The sequence below is a fragment of the Felis catus genome, chromosome C1 (assembly GCF_018350175.1).
Source record: "Felis catus isolate Fca126 chromosome C1, F.catus_Fca126_mat1.0, whole genome shotgun sequence".
NCBI lineage: Eukaryota > Metazoa > Chordata > Mammalia > Carnivora > Felidae > Felis > Felis catus.
The window spans coordinates 50,016,948-50,039,080 of NC_058375.1; the positions used below are offsets into that span (position 1 = coordinate 50,016,948).

At 41.6% G+C, this 22,133-nt stretch overlaps 1 protein-coding gene and 1 long non-coding RNA gene across 10 annotated transcripts in view; both read left to right on the plus strand.

The window, feature by feature from the left end:
- NFIA (nuclear factor I A) overlaps positions 1-22,133 on the plus strand; it is a 376,336-nt gene that overhangs the window by 55,079 nt on the left and 299,124 nt on the right. The window lies entirely within an intron of this gene.
- Positions 501-16,671, plus strand: LOC123379634. The gene is made up of 2 exons (XR_006584338.1): positions 501-2,674; positions 3,540-16,671. It is a non-coding gene; the product is annotated as an uncharacterized LOC123379634 (long non-coding RNA).

The following is a 22,133-nucleotide window of genomic DNA, read 5'->3' on the forward strand; positions in this document are numbered from 1 at the left end:
AGTGGGGCGCCTGGGTGGCGCAGTTGGTTAAGCGTCCGACTTCAGCCAGGTCACGATCTCGCGGTCCGTGAGTTCAAGCCCGCGTCAGGCTCTGGGCTGATGGCTCAGAGCCTGGAGCCTGTTTCCGATTCTGTGTCCCCCTCTCTCTCTGCCCCTCCCCCCTTCATGCTCTGTCTCTCTCTGTCCCAAAAATAAATGTTGAAAAAAAAAAAAAAAAGAAAGTAACAAGTAGAAAGATATTAACAAGGAGAAAAGAGATCATGGTCAGAGATCATGATCTTTAGGACAGTTGTTCAAGGCTTTATACTCATTCATTCTCCACAGTTATTTTGTGAATTAGGATTCTTATTCTTTTTCTTTTTTAATTTTTAATGTTTGTTTGCTTATTTATTTTTGTTTATTTTCTTTTGAGAGAGAGAGAGAGACAGAGCACAAGCAGGTGAGGGGCAGAGAGAGAGGAAGAAGCAGAACCTTAAGCAGGCTCCAGGCTCTGAGCTGTCAGCACAGAGCCCAATTCAGGACTCGAACTCACGAACATGTGAGATCATGACCTGAGTTGGAAGTCGGATGCCCAACCGACTGAGCCACCCAGGCCACCCAGGATTCTTATTCTTAAATTTAAATATCGAGTAACAAATTTGGATGGCCCTTCATATTAACATATTGTCTTAAATTAGGAAGAAATGGCTTGAAGTTCGAAGTAAGCTTTAATAGTATCATAGAAGTTACATTTGGAGGTAGACTTCCATTGCATCATAGAACTTTTTAAGACTTTAGGACACCATTTAGTGTAAGTACATTCATTTGGATCTTAGGAGAACTGAGGCCCAGATAGCCCAGGCCAGGAATCTTTTGGAAGGTCATGGCAACCAGTTACTTTAGAGTCTAGACTACAGCCCTAGGTCTTTAGATTTCCACATTCCAACTATCCCTTCCCCATACACAACTGTTAATTTTCTTAAAACTAAAACAATACTAATCACCCCACTTAGAAGAGCTTTGCAAAATATTGTTAGTGTTGAATGCCTTAGCATTGCATTTTGCTAGTAGGTGTCACTCAGATTTACTGAGCTGGAAGCCTAACTTAACAGAATAATGAGACATAGGTATCTATGTGCCATCACTGGACAGACGCTCAGATTTACTGAGCTGGAAGCCTAACTTAACAGAATAATGAGACATAGGTATCTATGTGCCATCACTGGACAGACATATCCACAGATCACACATTTTACATCTGAAAGAACATAAGTAATTCTCCTGTCCCCCACTTTTAAATGATAAGGGGCTATTGACAACCCTCCACTGTCACTTGTATCCATGTGGTTTAAAATATATACTGCTTATTCAAAGAGTTGTTCAAGTTCAATGCAGAAGATATATTACACCGTGTAATATGCCTGCATTTGTTCATGCATTCTTTTTGGAAACCTGATCTTATTTATGTCTGCTTTTACCAGATAGGCTAGGTTAAGTTATGTTAAACATGTTGTACTGAGACTTGATTCACAGTGCTGCAGCCTGGCTTTCTTCCTTGATTAGCTTTAATCAAACTCTCCGCATTCCATGACCTTAATAAAGCTATTTTTCCTGACAACTGAAGACTGTCTTAACAAGCACAGTTCATCTGTGCTGAAACTAAGGCTGAGTTAAGATGGGGTTTAGGTGCTCATTAAAGCCCAAAGAATGGAGTATAAGAGGAAATGATGAAATGATTCTCCCTGAAACATCTCTTCTTTAAATTTAATTAGACAAATTATACGAAAACCAGTAGATGCCCTGGGAAGGCAATCAACATTAGGGCTAATAAAAAGCTTGAATAGTATGAAAGAGCCGGGGTGGGAGGTGCTGTAGTGCCTTTCTAACACTTATGAGAGGTAAATTAACACCAATTGCTAAACACAGAAGCTAGATGAATTTCCACATTGATTTAAAAATTAATTTTATGATGCTGTTCTATGTGAAAAAATATAACAAAAATACTTTGAAGTTTGGCACGGAGGCACATGCACAAGGTATTTTATGAATACTTTGTATATAAATTATTCGTATGCACTTTATATATGAACTGTTTTGTACAGTGGAGAGGCAGTTATGGTCTGACTTTGGAGTTTTGACACACCTGGGTCCAAATTCTTACAAGTTCCCTCATTAGCTCTGTGTGCGTGTGTATGTGTGCGTATGTGTACACGTGTGTGTATGTACAAGTTTACTTCACTCTGTGAAACCCAATTTCATCATCTATAAAATGAGATAATTCTTTTCCTGAACAGGCTTTATAAGAATTCAATGAAATTAAATTGGATTGTGTGTGTACAGAAGGCTTGGCACAATACCTGGTGCATAATAGGTGCTCAAAAGTAGGTGTTTTATATTTAAGAGAAATTTCCACTTAGTCAAGAGTGGTTTTAAGTGAACTATCCTATAAATATGTGAGAATTAGGTTATGAATGTAAATATTCTACACATAATCTTATGGATCAAGATCATCTTAAGGGAAAATGCTAGAGGACAGAAGCTTGTAGTTTTTGGACAGAATGATGACTCAAACATACCTAATGAATTGTTTGGTGCCTACAGCTGCCAAGTGGAGAGACATTTCAGAAGGTTGAAACATTTATTAAGCGCTGTGTGCTAAGCACCTTATATACCTATTTGAAGACAACTCTGCAAGGTAGGTGTTACCTAGTTTTACAGACAAGGATAAAGAGCTTCAGAAACACTGGTCGCATGTTACCATGGGAGAGCCAAAATTGGAACTCAAGGTTGGCTTGGTTCCCGAATGCTTGCTCTTTGGGGCAGTTGGGTGGCAGGCTAGAGCAGATGTTTGTATCACTTTAAAAATCAGATTTGCCATATAAGTTACTGGATACACAGTTCTCTCTCCCTTTTCTTCCTTGGCTGAATTCTTTTTTTTTTTTTTTTTAAATGTTTTTATTTATTTTTGAAGGAGAGAGAGAGAGAGCATGAGCGGGGGGCGGGGGGGGGGGGGGAGCAGAGAGAGAAGGAGACACAGAGACCTAAGCAGGCTCCAGGCTCTGAGCTGTCAGCCCAGAGCCCGACACGGGGCTCAAACTCACAAACTGTGAGATCATGACCTGAGCTGAAGCCAGATGCTCAACAGGCTGAGCCACCCAGGCGCCCCGGAAGAATTCTAAATGAACTTATTTTGTGTCCTGGTTAACCCTCAGTTCCGTTGCTTTTGGGCTGTGGTTCTCAGCATTTGCTGGCCTTTTAACATCACCTGGGGTGGGATTAAGTATTAGTGTTTTCGAAAGCTCTCCTGGTGATTCCTGGTGTGCAGTCAGGGCCAAGAGCCTGCATTCAGAGACGTCTACCTCAGACATAGGTGTTTTGGTAGCCTATGTGTCACTAGTAATTTGTCAGAGTTGATTATGACCCTCCTGTTTGTTTACAGGAAGAAATATGGAAGCCCTGAAATCTTCTCCAGTTGTGATAGATGTTGCTCATGCATTAATTAGCATGTAAAAATTAAGTGTTCTTTATTCTTACTGTTAGCTTATTTTCTCTTTTTCCAGTTGAAAGAGGCTAAATTAGATGGAGTGAAGATTATGGCAAGAAAAACAAAGGAAAGAAACATGATTATGGCAACTTTGCCCCTCAGAGAGCTGAAGACAAGAGCATTTTTTCATCTGTTTTTACTAAAACAAAAATTATTTTCAAAATAACGGCCTGACACCTGCTCCCTTAGAAGGGGAGAAAACCTTTCTGGTCAGACTGATTTGTGGATGAATCCTGAGCTCTCACTTTCTAATGAAAGAATTAGTCATTTTAAACTTATGGAGTCTCGGTTTCCTAATCTGTGCAATTGAAATAATTCTTAACTCAGTTACTCTGAGGATCAAATGAAAGAAAACAATTTGCAGAGGACAATCTGGAACCTGACCCGTGTAGCCCCTCTTGTTACGTTACTGAGACCAAGTATCTTTGGATACTGGTCAGGTTGAGCATTTTCTGAGAGGGCTCTGTGGGGCTGGTTGGTTTTGCAGAGCAAGGAGGCCTGCTGTTGACTCTTGTAATCCTGGATGCTGCCATTCACAGAGACCTTTTTCTTTTCCCTAAGAGATTGCTGGGTATCTTGTTTTTACGGACCAGAGAGTAAGGAAAGAAGTTAGGATGCCTTTCCTGAAAGCTGGTCTGGGAAGTTAGTTGCTGATACGAGTCAGCATTCCCTAACTTGAGATTTCCTAACACTGTTTCTCGGGCTTAATTCTGAGTTGCTCATGCCTGCCCTGGTGGCACTGTAAATGAACGCAGACAGTTACTGGGAAGGGATCTTGTCTTTGGTCCTGCCTTCAGGCACAGCTACATCTACATCACGGCAAACGGTTGTATTCCCATTCTTCTTTAAAAAGAGTATGTAACCGGTTTAACTATTAAGAAGTTCATGCTAATTTCTGACGTTGATAAGCATCAGGTCAAGCATATTTCCTACTGTTACCATCTTCCACAGAGGTATGAAATTGCTTTTTATACCTCTTAGGGATTTTTACAAAGAAATTTTGGTATGGGTGAATGGGTTGAAATTTTCAGGATGTTAAAAGAACTCAGTAAAAGAGTAGCTTTCCCTACAGCTCCATGACCTGGTGGAAATCCAGACATTAGGTTCCACCAAACTTGAGGGATGCCCAGTAAATGATGATGGGAATATCCAGGGAGCTGGAAGCCTTGAGACTGCTCACTTATCCGAATCCTTACATGACCCTGAGACCGCCAGGCGGAGGGGCTGCAAAGCAGAGATAAGTGCTGGAAATTGGCCAGTGTACTTTTTTTTTTTTTTTTTTTTAAGACATAGCTCTCTCCTTTACACTTTTTTCTGTACCTCTGCCCTGAAGCCTACACAGCCTGTTACATACTGATAGCTAAGGAAATGCAATCAACATTCCTTACTACTGCCTACAGAAAAGACCTAAATTGTTTACTGGCCTCCAGGATGTTGGTAAATATCTGGCTGTTCTTTTTGGAAAGGGGGGGGGGTGGGAAGCATGAGGCAGTGCACGGTATCTACATTTATATTGTGAACATACACATGTTGTACCCTAGAATAAGAAAGAAATAATTTACAGTACATCTGCATTGTTCCAAGGCCAGGGGAAGATGATCGTGTTCTCCGTGTAGGGCTCCCACCCCTCAATGGCTTTACATGTGTTCTGGAGGGGAAAACGTTATTTATAAAGTAGCCTGGGGTGTGGAGGATCCAGTGGTAAGAGGTGTAGAACATTTTCAGGCGTCTTTACTCTTGGAGTGTAGCATGGGAAAGTTCATTCCCAAAGACTGTACCTCTGGGTGTTCTGGTAGAGTTGGGGGATGAATCGGTAAGAATGAAATGAAAATGGGATGAAAATCCGTTTACTCTTAAACACAGACAGGCTAGGAATGGGGCATCCTACTTTTGGAATAGAAATTTCATTATACAAAGGCAGGGTGGAGGAAACCTAATTTGACAGAAGTTCATGTGAAAACAACCAAAGAGTGTAAGTTGACCTCAAGATTAATCGAGGCCAGCAGTGTGACATTGCCTTTTAAAAGGCGAAGGCCATGTTGGGCTGTGGTCTGACCACAGCTGGAATGTTTTTGCCCAGTTTTGGTACACATGCTAAAAGGAATGCCAGCAAAATGGAGACCTGGGTGCTAATGGATCAGGAAATCATATCATAGGAGGGGCAGTTGAGAAAAACATGGCTCTAAAGTCTGGAGCAGAGATTCCTTAGAATGACCTTAAGAATGAGCTTAAATATTTAAGTGTCTGCTGGGACATTCTCTTGTTCTCTTGTAGGAGTTAGGTTTTCCTCTGGAGCCTCAAACCCACACCTGACATGAAAACACCTGAGACAAAAACCTGAGTTAACATCTTGCACTGCCTGACCCATTTTTCCCAACAATCTGCTCATCTTCCTGTGTTTCAAAATGAGTGGCTGTCTCCATTCTTCACCCTGTCATCCAAACCAGAAATCGGGCATTATCTTTCACTCATCCCTTTCACGCAGGGAAAATAAAGATGTTGCATTTAAAGTCAGCACCTCTGGACTGGGCTTCTGTTGCTCTCTAACAACTCAGTTGCTAATAGCTTTTGATAGGGAGGCAAACTGTTAAACTTGATAATTTCTAAAGAGTTTTGAGCTATTTAGCACTAAGTGATGCCAAAGAAAAAGAATACTAGCGTTACTCACAGCAGAGGGAATAATTTAATATCCTTCTTGGGGGCCGAGGTTAAGTTCTGTGTGACTCAGCACATTATCATCCTCTATGACCCTAAATCCCTTCTGTTTCCTGATCTGCTTGTCTTGACCTGTTTCATTTCCACACCAAAATAGTTTCATTAACACTATGATCATGCACAGGAGATAGTAGTTAACTGATGTAATTAACTGGTGTGTCAAAGGCTATTGGTTTATTGCATATGCAACTGTCTTTCCTGGTGGGAAGATACACTTTCTGCTGACATAATAGGTCTGCAAACATGCCAAATTGCCAAATAATCTGCTGGGTGATGGTGAGGTGTTTGTGGTGATTCCACTTACATAGGCAGAATGGTGGGATCTTTTACTGTGTTCTCCTAAAATGCAACTGGCCAAAGGTGCTAATTGCTCAACAGTTGAAACAGAAGAAGAGAAGGCAATTTAGTTCTGGGCCTTGGTGAGGTTCTTTTCCTTTCCTTTCCTTTTTTTTTTTTTTTTTTTTAAATCTGTGCTTTTGGCATGCTAATGAATGCATTTAGTCTCTGCAAGAAATTTCCGTTTAAGAAAGAATTTAAAAACACGAAGTGCTCAATCCATATCTCCTAAACAACTAAAAAGACTGCAATTTCAAATGAGAAATTATGTTGCAAAGATGAAAAAAGTTGTTTATTATGGCTCAAAATTTTAATCACCCAAGGGCTGTAAAGTTAAAAATAGACAGTTCTGCCTTCTGTTTATGGTAAACTTGGCTGAGTCCCGGCAAATTTCAAAGCTGAACATACTGTATGTTATTTTTGCTTAATTTTAGATTCCACATTTTTAAATTATTTCTTACAAGAAGCATATTTCAGGATATAAACTTAGCCTGAAGAACAGTATTCTTGATTTCTGCCCATATTGAAACTCCTTTGAAAATAGTAAACTATGGTTTTGGGATTTTCCTGTTCTCAAGAGTCCAAATGGGTACCTTTCTAAGTCTTTTACATTATGAATGAACACAGGAATACAAAATTGTAAAGGTTGCTTTCTGCTATCCGGTTCCCATACTTGTCATTTTGGTTTTCTTAACAGTAGAACTTGATGCAAACATATGGCAATACACACTGGCTTGCACTCTAGGGAGGGGCATTTTGTGTCGCCCTTCGTGTTTCAGGTTAAGGAGATGGGAAGGCGCAGACGGAGACTCTCCTGGCCGAGACAAAGTGTCTGCCCCTGGGCCAAGAGCTTAAGAGAAAGCCTGGGATAGAACCTTCCAGCTGTAGCCACCGGACAGTGTAGCTTCTCTTCTGACCCATTCCCGCCTGCCAGCAGAACCGCCTGTGTGGTGACTGTTTGCCCCAAGAGCAAGTAGGATTGTTGACTCAACCCTCTTCATGCCTCCTCAGAGAGGAGAAACACCTGGCTTCACCTCTTTACAGAACTCTTGTTGATTCTTGCCTCCGCGCTCTTGCAGAGAGCTCTTGTGGGCCTTTCCTCCCAGGGTTTTTAGAACAAGCCCTTTGGGTGGCAAGAAATCTAGGGAAGGGATCTTTCTTTTTTTTTTTTTTTCCTTAACCCATTACTCCATGTGGCATCTGAGAATCAAACATGCCCCACAGAGTGACTGGCATGCTCGGTAAATATTTGCGAAATATTGTCGAGTGAACAACCATTTACTGAAGATCAAGATTCCTATGATGACCCTGACGGAGGTTTATTTGCGATTAAGGTAATCGTAACTCCTGTTGAAGAATTCTTACTGTGTGCTCCACCCGTATCTGAACACTTGATATTTGTTGTTTTTAATCTTCCCGAGAGCCCATTTTATAAAAGCGAAAACTAGGCTTTCCAGGGTTAGGAGCTTGCCCTGGGATATTCAGCTGTATAGCATTAGCCTTGGAGATTCTGTGCTTAGTGAGTATAGAATTAACACTGATTCCATATTCTTTCCAATATGCCACATTACCATGATGGAGAAAGGCTGTGAAAGCAGTACCCATACACTGATACTATGCCTCTGAACGGGCAAAGGATATGTCACAACATTCACGAAAGTCTCAGGCCCTTAATCATGAGGTAGGTAATCTCCCAGGTCCCAGCCAGAACCTCCTTACACTTAATTTGCACACAACTTTAATACAGTTGGTTATCTGTTTTTCAAATACACCGCATATCCATTCATTCAGTAAATATTTTCTGAAAACCTATTATGTGCCAAGTATTCTTCTAGAGACGGCAAACAAAAAAGAATCTTGCCCTTTAGAGAGATTGCATTACAGATTTATACATTAGTGGCTCTCAAACTGTGGTCCTCAGATCAGCAGTAGCAGCCTCACATGGAGACTTGTCAGAAATGCAAATCCTTGGTCCCCAGTCCAGAAATTTGGAGACTGAAGTTCAGCAATCTGTTTTTAAACAAGCCCTCTAGGTGATGCTGATGTATGCTACAGTTTGAAAATCACTGTTCTAGAGGGCTTAGAACAACATTTTTGTGTTCTTGAAGCAGGTAGCTCTGTAGAAAATTTTGTTGCCAAATTTATCCTGTGTGTGTGTGTGTGTGTGTGTGTGTGTGTGTGTGTGTCTGTCTGTCAAGGTCTGACTTCATGATGGCATTCAATGATGGGCGCTTGCTGGGCAGAGGCACTAGGGCACTTATATGTGAGAATATGGACCCTAGACTCCTACATACATGGATTCAGGTTCTCACTCTGCCAAGCACTAGCCACACGAACTCGGGAGAATTATGATAACTCTGTGAACTTTGGTTTTCTTGTGCAAATGCAGGTATTAGTAAAGGGACCATACCTCATGCTTGGTGCAGCTGCTCGGTACCAAAAAAAAATGCTCAGTAATTCAGTATAATTGTTTTTCTCTCTCTCGGATGTAGCCCTGGGCTTGGCACAGGGTAGGTGCTCAGGGAATGTTCTTTAGAAAGTGGATGGATATTTATTTTCCTTTGTGTTAGCCATTAGCCTAAGACCTGCAGCTGTTTAATTCCTACCCTTTGTCCATCTTTAGCAGAAGTTACCAGAATAATGAGACCCAGCATTAGAACATACCTGACGCACACGTTCCCTTTGGAAATGTGTGTTGACCTGCCTCAGTGTGGCCACTGCTGGTACTTAATCCTCATCTGTCTAAGTGAGGTTGCCTTCCCTCTGGCTGTTAACTTTGGGATATTTCAAATGCCTATAAAATCTTATTTAATTAAGGCTCTTCCATATCTGCTTGTACATATTTTATTCTTGAAATGCTGGTGGCATTAATAGTAAATCTAAGAGAATCAAACCTCTGCCTCTTTTATGCCATTTCAGCAGTAAGCCAAGGAGAAGAACTCTCAAGGAAATTAATGCTTCCCTCAAGTACAGTAAGAACACGAATCTAACATATTGCCATATAACCTGGTTTCACTGACTTTCTGAAGTTTTGTTTTGCCATTTTTATTACATGTCACGTTGTATGGCTAACACCAGAAGTACAATTATGAGGAGGCTGTTCTCTCAAAATCTGCGGGGTCTGCCAGTCAGATAACCCTTCAGAAGAAAGAGTATCCACCAGAGATTTGGTTGTTATTCACAAACAGATTATTTTTTTTTTTATTTTTAGACTTTCATTAGTTCACTAAATATTATTAGCAACTATCGTGTGCCAAGCATCGTTCCAGGTGCTGGCGAACGAATGGGACAAAAATACCTGCTCTCCAGGTGCTTGGTTACTTTCTTTTTCACCGGTGGGAGTGTGTTTGGATGTCTGTGGCATGGGGCGCCCTACCCAGAAGCTGGGTCTGGGGTGGAGGGCACGCGATAGAGGTGCTCAGATATGAACTCCCTCACTGCTACATGATCACTCCCTTCCGGTCGTAGAAGCAAGCACCTGTTTTAGGTTTTATGTGTAAAGTTTAACTCCTTCAGCAGTGACAACTGTCACTGTTTCTCTGCTCTGGCACGTCCTCGTGCCCTGGATTTGTGAGGTGACGTTAGTGCTGATTTAACTTGGCTCTTCTTCATGTTACTGCAAACTCTGTTTTAGTTTCCTATTGCTGCTATAACATGTTACCACAAGCTTAGTGGTTTAAAAGGACACAAGTTTAGGGGCACCTAGATGGCTCAGTCGGTTAAGCATCAGACTCCAGCTCAGGTCATGATCTCACAGTTCTTGAGCTCAAGTCCCGCATGGGGTGATCACAAGCCCCGTTTCAAGTGATCACAAGCTCCATTTCGGGTGAGCTCGAGCCCCACTTAGGGTGAGCCTTGCTTCTCTCTCTCCCTCTCTCTCTCTGCCCCTCACTTACTTGCCGCAAAGTGACTCAAATTTATTTTCTTCAGCTCGGAAGGTAGGAAGTCTAAAAACCAGGCTGGTGTCAGTAGGGCTGGTTGCTTCTGAAAGCTCCAGGGAAGAACCCTGATGGCTCATTCAGCTTCCAGAGGCCGGTTTGGCACTCCTTGGTGCATAGCCGTATCACTCCAGTCTCTGCGTCCTTCTCCCAGGTCTTTGATCCTCCTGCCTCTCTCTTATAAGTAACCTTGAGATCACATCATTGGGCCTACCTGGATAATGCAGGATAATCTCTCCACTTTCCGGTCCTTAACTTGATAACATCTGCAGAGTCCCTTTTGCCATATTCACAGATCTGGGATTAGGACATAGACATCTCGGGTAGGTCGCCTCATTATTCAGCTAAGTCTACCCTGCCAGAGATTCCAGTGTCCTTAGGCTCATTGGCTGATAGGCAGGATTTTTTTTTAAGTAGTTTCTTCCATTCTAGAAAACCCACCCCAACAGAGCACAGTCTGAAATGCAAATATTGCTAACTTAGCAGAGTCACTTACACATGCATAACTACCAGAAAATCTCCTTAATGATTCCTGTTTCTTCTACAAGACTGAGCTCAAAAGCCCTGCCCCCAGGAAGCCTTCCTGGGTTATCTTGGGCTTGTGAGGTGTTCTTCATGTGAGACTCTCTGGCCTTCTCTGCGCAAGTGACTACAAGACAGCACCTTTGCTGTTGTGATTTTGTGGATTTACTCGTCACCCCCCTGGCCCCCACATCCCCCTCTTCCCCTGAATAGTGTGCTCTTTACAGGAAGGGACTGCTTCTGCTAGGCACTAGAAGATATTTGGTAGAAGTTTCTGTAGCAATGGAAGGATTCTTTTCTCTCACACATTTTTGAGAAACTGTGTGAGATGAGTCTCACTTAATTTCACTTGATAAGGTATTTTAGAAGTTGGGAGTGGAGTGTGGCCAGGTGGGTTCAGAAAGGACTGGCACCATGTGGCTTTTCACGTGATTTGGACACCTGACTGGGTGGTGAGTTAGTGACTCTTATGGACAATTCTTTTCAAGTGAATATAATCCTGAAGCTGTGCACGCTTTTTCCCTCAGTGTCATCATAAATCTACTACAATTAGGTAGATTCCTAATATTTGGAAATAATGATATAAATCAGGGTGAATGACTGAATACTAAAATAAATTTTCATTACCAAAGAACATTCTGTGGCCTGATAACTTTTAGGGTTACTCTAATGGAATCAGACCTCTGGTCATTGAGATATTTTACTTTATTTCAGTTTTTAAAAGTAGAATCTTATTACATGGAGAAATCTGTGAGTCCTGTGTGGTTACTGTTAGAAATTCATTTTGCCTCTTTTATAATGTTCAGGCTGATTTTTTTTCTTCTTTGTAAGTAGACTTTGGGCTTTATGTTGTTGGAAAGCATGTAATTTTCATTTGTTTTTTTTCACCTAGTGGTGCTTAATGATACCATGTGAATTTTTATGGTCCCAGCTGCACCGAAGTGTGTGCCCTGAAACTTCAGTTGGATTAAGAGCCTACCTTGGTGTGAGGGCTGAAATTGGAGAAATGGGAGAACACAGGGTGCATCTATATATGTTGCAATTAATATTGATGAGTGGGCAAAAGTCCAATGTTATCCTAGGGGGTTCGCTAATGTTCATTGTAAACCAATGCAAGTGAGTCCTTCCCCTGCAGGTGTGAATAGTTTAATTTAGTAGGTGGATTAGGAAAAGCAAGGGGCATTTTCTTATGTTCCAGTTCATGTTTCGTATGTTGCACATGAACCAGCCATGTAACGTACAGCTCATCGTTGAGTGGTGGCAACAAGTATCCGAGACATGGTTAACCCATCTCAGTACCTCTGAGGTCTAGCATCATGCCTGGTACATGGTAGGTGCTCATTAGCATTTGTGAAATGAATAGAAGAATGAATGAAAGATTGCTATTACAAGGTCTCTTAAAAATACTGGCCCCTGCAGGGGCGCCTGGGTGGCGCAGTCGGTTAGGCGTCCGACTTCAGCCAGGTCATGATCTCGCGGTCCGTGAGTTCGAGCCCCGCGTCCGGCTCTGGGCTGATGGCTCAGAGCCTGGAGCCTGTTTCCAATTCTGTGTCTCCCTCTCTCTCTGCCCCTACCCCCTTCATGCTCTGTCTCTCTCTGTCCCAAAAATAAATAAATGTTGAAAAAAAAAAATTAAAAAAAAAATACTGGCCCCTGCCTACCCCTCAAGCCATCTTGCCTTCCACCTTCTAGCCATAATATACTATTTGTAGCTTGTTCAATGTTCTGCATTCTTCTTCCTTTTGGACCTGTTTACTTTCTGTCTTCTCTCCTTCAAGCCCCTTCTCCCCCCACACCTCCATCCCTTTGTCTGGCTGATTCCTGTTGGTTCTTTGTGATTTGGTGCCTTCCAGAAGACTTTCAGGAGGCATCATTGCTAGTATCTGATTGAAGGCCTGGTTGGTTTTTCATCTCTCTCTGAACCTTTGAATAACAGCAGCACGCTTCTGACTAGTGGACATGTTGAAATCTGTGTATCTATCTGAACCTTCTTTTCAGGAGAATGTGGATAATTGTCAGATGCTTGAGTCATCTGGTTATCCATTCATTAAATGTTTACTTGTTTTGAGAGAGAGTGTGAGCGTGAGTGGGGGAGGGGCAGACAGAGGGAATCCCAAGCAGGCTCCACGCTCAGCATGGAACCTGGTGCGGTGCTCCATCCCATGTCTGAGAGATCATGACCTGAACTGAAATCAAGAGTCGGACGCTCAACTTACTGAGCCACCCAGGCGACCCAGTACTTTGTGTCTAGCAATGGGCAAAACATGGCTCTATAGTACCAGGAGCAGAAGTAGTCCAGTGAGGCAGCCAATTCTCTCGCATTTACAGAGCATCAGCCTCAGGGTAAAATGGGATGATGAAGGAGAACCACTGATGTATTACTTTTGGTGTGCCTGATACCAAAGGGTCCAAAGGCAAATAGAAGTTGGGAAATTGAACCATTTCCTTTCTAATTCAATTTAGGGAAGGTTGGTGCATAGTAGGTGCTCGGTCAACATTTCCTGAGGATGAAAGGTTTTTATTTTTTTGCTTTATAATAGGATTAAAAATTTTTTAGATAGTCTCTTTCACTCCACACTCCTTTTTGCCCACATAGCCCTAGCTTCAGTCTATACTTAGTGCTTTTGCTAAGACTGACTCATCTTGTTTCTGATTGCTTTAGTGATATGAGACTCTGGTATCCATGGGAATGGTATAAGACTGTATTGCTTTCATGCTTGGAAAAACATTAACCAGAAAGGCCAGCTATTGGTACCAGTACCAAGTAACTCCTGAGAACTATAGGGTAATCTCACCCTTAAATTCTTAAGACAGTGTGTAAAACAGTATAATCTGTTGGAAAACAAATCAGTCTTTGTGACAAGATAGGTGTGACTTAAATCTCGTTTCTGCTGCCAGGCTGTGTGACTGTGGGCAGGTTATTCACCCTCTCTGCGTTCCTTCATCTGTTTTTTTTTCCATTTGTAAAATGAGGGAGCAATATTAACTCAGGACTGTTCGGTAATTAGAAACGCTTTTGTAAGTGTCCTAGTTTATATCTGATGCTCAGTAAATGGTAAGTATTATGATGATGAATATTACTACTGTAAACCATATTAGATATAGGCCCTGGAGGGTTTCAACAAGGACATGGTTACAGGTAGCTACCAAGATCAGGGAAGGACAGCTGAATTAGATCTAAACAGACTCCATTTGTCTGCAAAGGACCCTTGGTTTTTTTCTTTTTTCTTTTACCCCCTCTGGGAAGAATTCACATCGTTTTAAGAAGGGAACTGAGTGTCCTCCCTCTGTTCTGGGTGTTTCAGAGTTGACTAGAAATTGATCCTAGTTACTAAGGAAGAACTTAAAAAAATACACGTTAGGAGTCAGGGTGGTGTAGAGGTAAGAGCACTGACCCATGTTCCCAGGGGTCAAGGCTCTGCTCAGCTCCACATTCTCTGCCAAGTCCCCTTCCATCACTGTGCTGTACATCCCCCCGCTGGGAGCACATTGGAGCAGAAGATTATCTGGCCCTCTGGTTGGTTTTCTTCCCAAGGCAAGTCCTTCTTCCTGACTGGGAGTTAGGATGGGTGGCCCTAGCTGGGCTGGTTTTATTGTTCCAAAAAGTGTCAGCAGAGAAATGGCCAGATCTTGGAGTATCCCTTGTGATTTGACATTTGGGGGCATCCTTTTATGTTCAATGTACCTGGCCCAAAAGTCTTCCAGCTCAGATATTCTGTGAGTGGAAACTCTTTGAATAAATGTAAACCTAGAAGGGATTTTCAGGGTAAATTTAAAAATTCTCCTGTGGTTCAGCTGTAACAACTCCTTCTCACATGAAACTTCTTTGGGGGCATTGGTAATACTTGTATTTGAATGGGGAATGAATTTCCCAGCTTCCTGGGAACAACAACAACAAACATTCCCCCAACAAACCCCAGGGTGTCTGACGCTCCCGCTTTCTTCTCAAAGAGCCGATCGAAAACTCTTCTGTCAGCTCAAGAGCTATCAGCAGTATTGAACAATTAGACTAGAAGGAACGGTGGTGAACAGTTGTCCCTAAAGGCTTGGAAATTAACAAAGGCCATATTAGTAGGAGCAGGGAGGGAGGGGGGATATGAAGAGAATGGGGGCTGGGAGGGACAATTCACAAGTGGGGAGGGTGATTTGGAGGGGTTTGTTTCCCAGATAGTTTTCAAAGAAAAGAGATTTGTGTAGTTTGCCAGGGGCTGAGAATGAAGCGCAGGACCAGTTGATGTTCTTTTTTATCCAACAATTACTTTTCTCTGGCACATTCCTTTTAGGCTAACAAAGTGTCTTCCTTTTCTTTTTCATGGTCATTGATAGCAAGAGCTTAAGGGATCTTTGCTTCCCAGGGCTAAGGGTGTGGTGGAGAGAAGGACGCAAGTAAGAGGGAAATGACATTTTTCAGATCAGATTTTCTTGAATTTTGTCACAAACAAGGGAAAGCCATCCAATGCCTACGGAGGGCTCAGGTTTTCATTTTAGTCTGGGGGTGATTGATTTCTTTCTTTCAAGGGGCTGATGGAGGAGGTCAGCGTCTTAGGGAAGAAGCCAGGGAAAAGGAGAAAAGAAAGAATGAGATTTATGACCTTCTGGATCCCAGCTTTTATGTCGCGTAACCATTCCCAATACTGGAAGTTCATGACACCCTGAGAACCAGCCCGGGAACCCGGAGCAGTGATCTGCATGCAAAGGAGGAATTAAACAGTCCAGCAACTGCTTTGATTGAGAGACACACAAGATCCTGTCCTGGATTCTGAGCCCTGCTTCGCTTTAGTTCATCCTGTAGGCACAGAATCCAGTGTTTCACGCACTGATGAGACAGACCACCCAGGGCCACTCATGTTATACTGAGGGTGATTGACGATGGTGCTTATAGAGGAATTATTTCAACAATGGGACTTTTCCATTATTCTCTCTGCAGTCAGCCCTCCACGCTCAGTACATGGAAATCCTTGCATCTTGTCACCGAAGAATACTAAACTAGTAGGTGTCGCTCCCATAGCCCCACCCTGGTCCCATAACCCTGAGCTAATAACTGAAGATCTTAAAAAATGTATGTATGGTCCATTTTTATTCCATATGGCCCCTTAGGTAACATGACCCAATGTGGCCATTAAATGACCCCGCTTACACTTGGATTACTCGGTACAAAGCAAATTTATGGTTGTTTATTCTCTCCTCCTATCAGCTATTAGTGCCTAATCATATGGTCTATCGATCATGAGATTAATCGCCTGCTCAAAGAGGCAGCAGGTCTCGTGGAATGCTGCACTGCGCCAGACTGAACTTCAACCTTTTATACAAACTGGAGGAGTCAAAATCATCATTCACTGCCTGAAGCCCCTGGTCCCTGGGCCTCCTGAACCCCAGGGGGTAAATCCCTGCTTTTTCACACAGTGTACTTTGCACTTCCTTTCCTTGTGTAAAACTTCACCTCATTGATTCAGGCAGGCACTTGCAAATAAAATCCTTTGCAAGGCATCCTATAAATAATGATCTAAGCTGAAAATATGTGGGCTTTATTATACAAAGCCCCATAGTGCTGCCATAATTAAGGTCTGTCAGTATTTCTATTACAGATTCTCATTTTGGAAGATTTATAACTGGGCCATTAAAGTTTTCTTGGGCTAAGACTTTCCAAGAGTGTCATGTTAGACCTTTTTTTTTTTTTTTTTACTTTTTGTAGAATATATTTCTTAAAATATATATATAATTATTAAGTCCAGAAAGCCTGTCACACAGTAGTACATACCTGCAAAGGTGGGACGCTAAAATCTGAGGACTGCATCGCCTAGAGTGGCTTCTGGTCACCCTCCTCTGCCCTTTCATTGCAGTTATGAGAACAGAGAATCATTGTAGTGTTCATGCTGTATTGTGATGTTTGTTTCCTGGTCTGTGTCTCCTCCTCTAAGGAGAGTGAGAGTAGGCAACTTAAATCATTTGTCTCTCGAGCCCTGTGTTTTTCAGAGAGGATAGCCCCATGTCAGTGCTGGGTTTGTTCAGTAAATGCACCCAAGAATGGGAAGCAGGAAACATCCTTTCCAGTCCTAGAGTTGTTCATAGCTGGGAGTAAACCAGGCGGTGCATTTAGTCAAGTCACTTTACTTCTTGGAAAACAAGTTTCCTGATGGTTGAAATAAGTTCAGGCCTGGTAAATTGGTGTTCTGTGAGTTGAATGCTGCCAGCACAGTGCTTTCAAACATTTTAATCTGAACACCTTATGGGATGGAATCTGGGCCTTCTAGTTGGCCATAATTCCTGCCATTCCCCGGTATAGGGTATTAGCAGCCGCTTCAGTCATCTGTCTGCATGGTCTATAAGTGTTTATGATTCCTCGTAGTGATACCTTTATAATGGGACCTTGTGTTTTGTCGCTACTCTAAGGATCTAAATCTGAGATTCAGGTTGGCCTGGGATGCCTTTCAATGCAATCTGACTTCTCTCACTTCCAATTCTTTCTCTCACCAAGAACCTCAACCAATAGTTTTGACTCCATGCTTTGAAAAGTTTTGTCTTGTAGACAAACTGCATTGGTTAATAATTAATTTCTTTTCCTATTTTTAAAGCAAACAGACATCTGTAACTGCGCTCACAGATACAAACAAGCCATCAGCAGTAAGGGCATGAAATAGTTTTTGTGTAATGAGTTGGGTGATGCTTTAGCAAGGTTGTGCAGTTGTTTCTTGAGTAAGCCTATAGTTTCTGTGTGAGCTTTTGATCTACTAAAAATAGCTCTTAGATCTTCCTGCCTTTTTAGACATGTGAAGTTCCAAAGACTCTAGGTGAGCGCTTAGTTTATTCTTTTATGAGTTGCTGGGCTACTCTTGTCCTCAAAGCCTCAAGTAAGTTGTTTGTCCAAATACGCAGTGCCAGTGTTTCAAAACGTGGCCTTCCTGGTCAGCTTAGAGAGGGCAGTCTCTATACAAGCTGGCTTTTGCATCTGATGAAAGGAAAAGAGCTTCCTAATATGAGTTACCTGCAGGCCCTTGTTACATTTGTTCCCTTCAGTCAAGGGCATTTTGGAAGGTTGTTAAAAAAAGAGTGGAAGACAATTTGATACTTTGACTCCCAAGCTAAAGAGAACCTTTCCATCTCAACTCAGGCTGCTGGTGACTATTGTGGATTGAGAAATTAACAGCACACATTTTAATTAAATAGAGCAAATTAAAGATCTGTAGCATAGACGTAATCTTGCATGTAAACCAATCTGAGGCCTGACCTTAGATAGTTAAGGTGGTCAATACCACACAGAAGTAAAGGGTTTTTGAAGATAGCAAACTGATTGACCCAGAGTATCACACAGATACAATTTAACAAGAGGCAGCGCCTTCTTTGTGGCTAAGAGTTTAGGCTCTGGGGTTCTACTAATTTGGGTTTAGTTCTGTCTTGGTTCCTTACCAGTTCTCACCTTGAAGAGATTACTTAACTCTCCATAAACTTCAGTTTGCTCATTTATAATCTGAGGAGAATTATAGCATGTTGTAAGGAGTAAAGGGGAATAATTCACACAAAGTATTTGCATCATGTTGGTCATAGAATAAACAATGCATATTAATTATCATTATTAGCCGGGACATAGTTGAAATAGATTCCTGAGCTTTGGGGTTTTCTTTTTAAGAGTTTAAAGGTATACTTAAGATATGCTTTCTTAAGAGTGTCCATCCATGCTGGGTCACTTACCTACCTTTCCAGGAAATTGTACGTTTCAACAGTCCAGATGTGCTGCTTTCAGTTTTTTCAGGAAACAAGTAATGTTTGAGTCTAAAAATCTAAGGTTGAAATCTTCTTTCCTACATTTTCTTTTCCCTCCAGATCAATCCAAATTAAAGTTTCATTGCCAAAGTTTCACGGCTCCTTATTAGCATTAATTATTATTGGCGTGCTGTAGGAATCCTAAAGTGGGTGCATTAAGAATTAAAACCCGGGAGAAAACTTGAAACCCTCATGGACTCATAGAGCTGGAAGGGACTTACGAGATCATGTCCTCTAAGCCCCATTTTACAGATAAGGAAAGTGTATTTTACAAGGTAAAATAAGTTTTAAACGTAATGGCTTTTTAATTTGCCCCCTCACCGGAATCTGCGCTTATTTGCCATGTTGTGATTATGTTCTTATCGTGGGACTTGTGGGTATTTATTAGAGACTATGGAGATGTAGCATTGGGCATTACTTTTGTGGCAAAGGCACGGGGGCAGTAATCATTATTAATGGAGGCCATTATTTGGGAGAGCATTTTACTGACTATAGAGAATTCATTGCATTGATCTATGGTGCCACATTTGTATTATACCAGGTAGTTTAAAATGATATTCTCTAAACTGTTAGGCTGAAAAATTGTCCAATCTTGGCAGTTATCCCATCAGTAAGACCTTCCTTTTCCTACTGAAAATACATAGTTCTGTTGAAAGAAACCTTTTGACTGGTCCCCAGCGCCCTGAATGTGTTTAAATCCCTCACTACTGAAATAGGAGGATTACTACTGCTATCATTGTTCTAAAACAAACTTCCCTTTGGACGATAACAGCAGCGGTAAATCAGATGTTGAAGAAAGTACCAGCTTAACATCAGTTTGCTTTAAAAGGGTTTCCTCTTTAATTGACAAGTGTCATGTATAATAGAGCATGGTGACTCACATAGAAAACCGTGTGCCGGCCTTCCCGCTGGGGTTGGAGTTCTTAATGAACATCCGAGTGAATACACGGAGGCGAAAACTGAAAGGGCCCCAGCTGTGGAGTATTCACTCTGCTCGCTCTGGCCAGGGTGGTGATCGGCACCAGCCACGCCAATGACCAGAGAGAGACCCGTATCGGTCATGTGGCTGTTTTGTAGCTGTGAGCTGCTGTGACTGTGGTCTTTCCTAGTGACATGTTGAATAACGGCACAGAGTCTGGTGTCCCATCTGAGGAATAAACAAGGTTTTTCTTTCTTAACGTAAAGATAATAAGTTATTTTTGGCAGACTCAACCTTCTCACAGAGCAGCAGCAGTTTTCTTGAGCTCCGGACCACTTGCTAACACTCAGTCCCCTCACGCTGCAGTCCCCGTTTTCCTTCCCCTCGCTCCCCGAAAGAGAGCGGCACCGATTTTTCAGGGGTCATGTTTACAACAGTTCAACACACTTGAATACAAGCACTTAGAATAATGCCAGTGGGGGTGGGGGGAGAGAAGGGCATATTATTTTCAAATTAAGTAATGGATGGGCAGTGATATTTTATTTATTAAAGCTCATCTGAGTACCAATGGAAACAGAATGTTGGTTCTGAAGTGCACAGATTAGAAAGGAATGTTGAGTTTGGAAACGTGGCAGCCTGCAGCACTGTGTATGGTTTAAATTAAACCTTTTTTTGGAAAGCAGAATAGCTCTAGGCCACATTTAAGGGAAACGCTACAGCAGAGTGAGCTGGCTGTGGTTTTTCTTTTACTCTGTAACCGGCCCACTTTCCCTTGTTTTAACACAGAAAAAAGACTTTGGACTCCTTCAGACCAACCACATAGCTTCTCTGCTGACCACAAAAAGGAAGTTTGGCGTAGAAGCCATAGGATTAATACCCACTGTCTCTTAACCCAACAGAGTGTGAAAACTTTTATAAGAGATTTCTCTGGGCAGACTGACACTGTGGTTGGACTTTAAACATTTTAAATCAAGAGCAACTTTGAATTGCATTATGCCACAGTGCTCTGTAAATTGTTATGTGCGATCCCACCGTTAGAAGTTATTTACACGAATCCCCAGGTTTCAGAGGGATAAACCACTAACAGCTTTGTGTATCTTGATAAAGAAATACAAGGAGAATTAAAGGTATGCCCATGCCAAATTATCTCAGAGAGAGTAGGCAGATCACAGTCAATCAGATTTTATTGTTCTGAAGCAAATGGAGACAGTTGGCTCTTGGCAGAAAAGCCTTTTCATCTTTGCAAATAATAAGATTAAGATTGTGGATTCTATTAATCACTTGATCAACTTTATTAATTCATCACATTATTTTTAAACTGGAGAAGAAACCTTCCTTTTAATAGATTCACATCTTTCTAAAATAATAGTTTTGCATCGCAGAGGTGTTGTTTCATATGCTGACCTCCTCAGCTGTTATAAATAGTTATTGGTGTGCCCTGACCATTAATTTTAATGATTGGATTCTTACTACCCTGATTAGCTAATTATGTGTTTGCACAGAGCAACTTTGAAATTACCAACCAACAAACAACCCCCCCCCCAAAAAAAAAAAACCCAAAACCCTTGTGTGTTTGTATTTGTATGTACTCTTTGAATGCCTAGGATTGATATATTTTTAAGAAATCATTTGAATTTACATTTTGCCATGCTGAAGTCAGCGGCTTTTCACAGGTGCACTGTATCAGCATTCTGGTTTCTGTTCAACAAAGAATGTCAATCGAAAGAATTGATTTGAAAAGTTGAAGGAAAAACCTGCATACAGGTTTCAAAACTGTGGTCTTACGGTAACCACTGAGTTACTTCTTGGTTGACTGTATGTCGCGAGAGGGGTTTATTTGCTGTCATTAGAGAAATTGGTCTGTAGAACACTTCCTGTATGTGAAGAAATGCAGTTGTCATCTTGCCTAGGTCACTAAAACAGTATTTAAATACTTCCAGTTGTAAGGAACCTTGCATTCACTGTGGTTATTTCCCCAGGAGCAGCCGTTTTGGGCTTTTCTGAACTTAATAGTTGAAGAAGGTCAGAAAGAAATGGTGTACTTTCTGGGTAAAGTAGTTTAGCCACCCCGGAGTAGATGCGTTGCATCTTGATCTTTTTTCATCTTAGTAGAATTCTACTGTAACTAATTGAATCCATTGATCACTGTCTTGTATCTCCCCTGCCCCCATCTTCTTCTCAGAGGATTCATTTCATAGGGGTCTATACATCAGTCAAGAAAATGACTACAGAGGAATTACCAAGACTGGTAATCAAGGTAATTTAACCTGGTTTAGTTTTTTTTTTTTTTTTTTTTTCTCTTAAAGTACAGCACACTAAGTGTCCTTTACCTGGTGAGAGTTAACTTCTTATCTGGTAAGAGTCTCCTGATAGGAGTTAACGTCTTAATTAGGTTATGTTCCAAAACAAGTCAAACTATGAC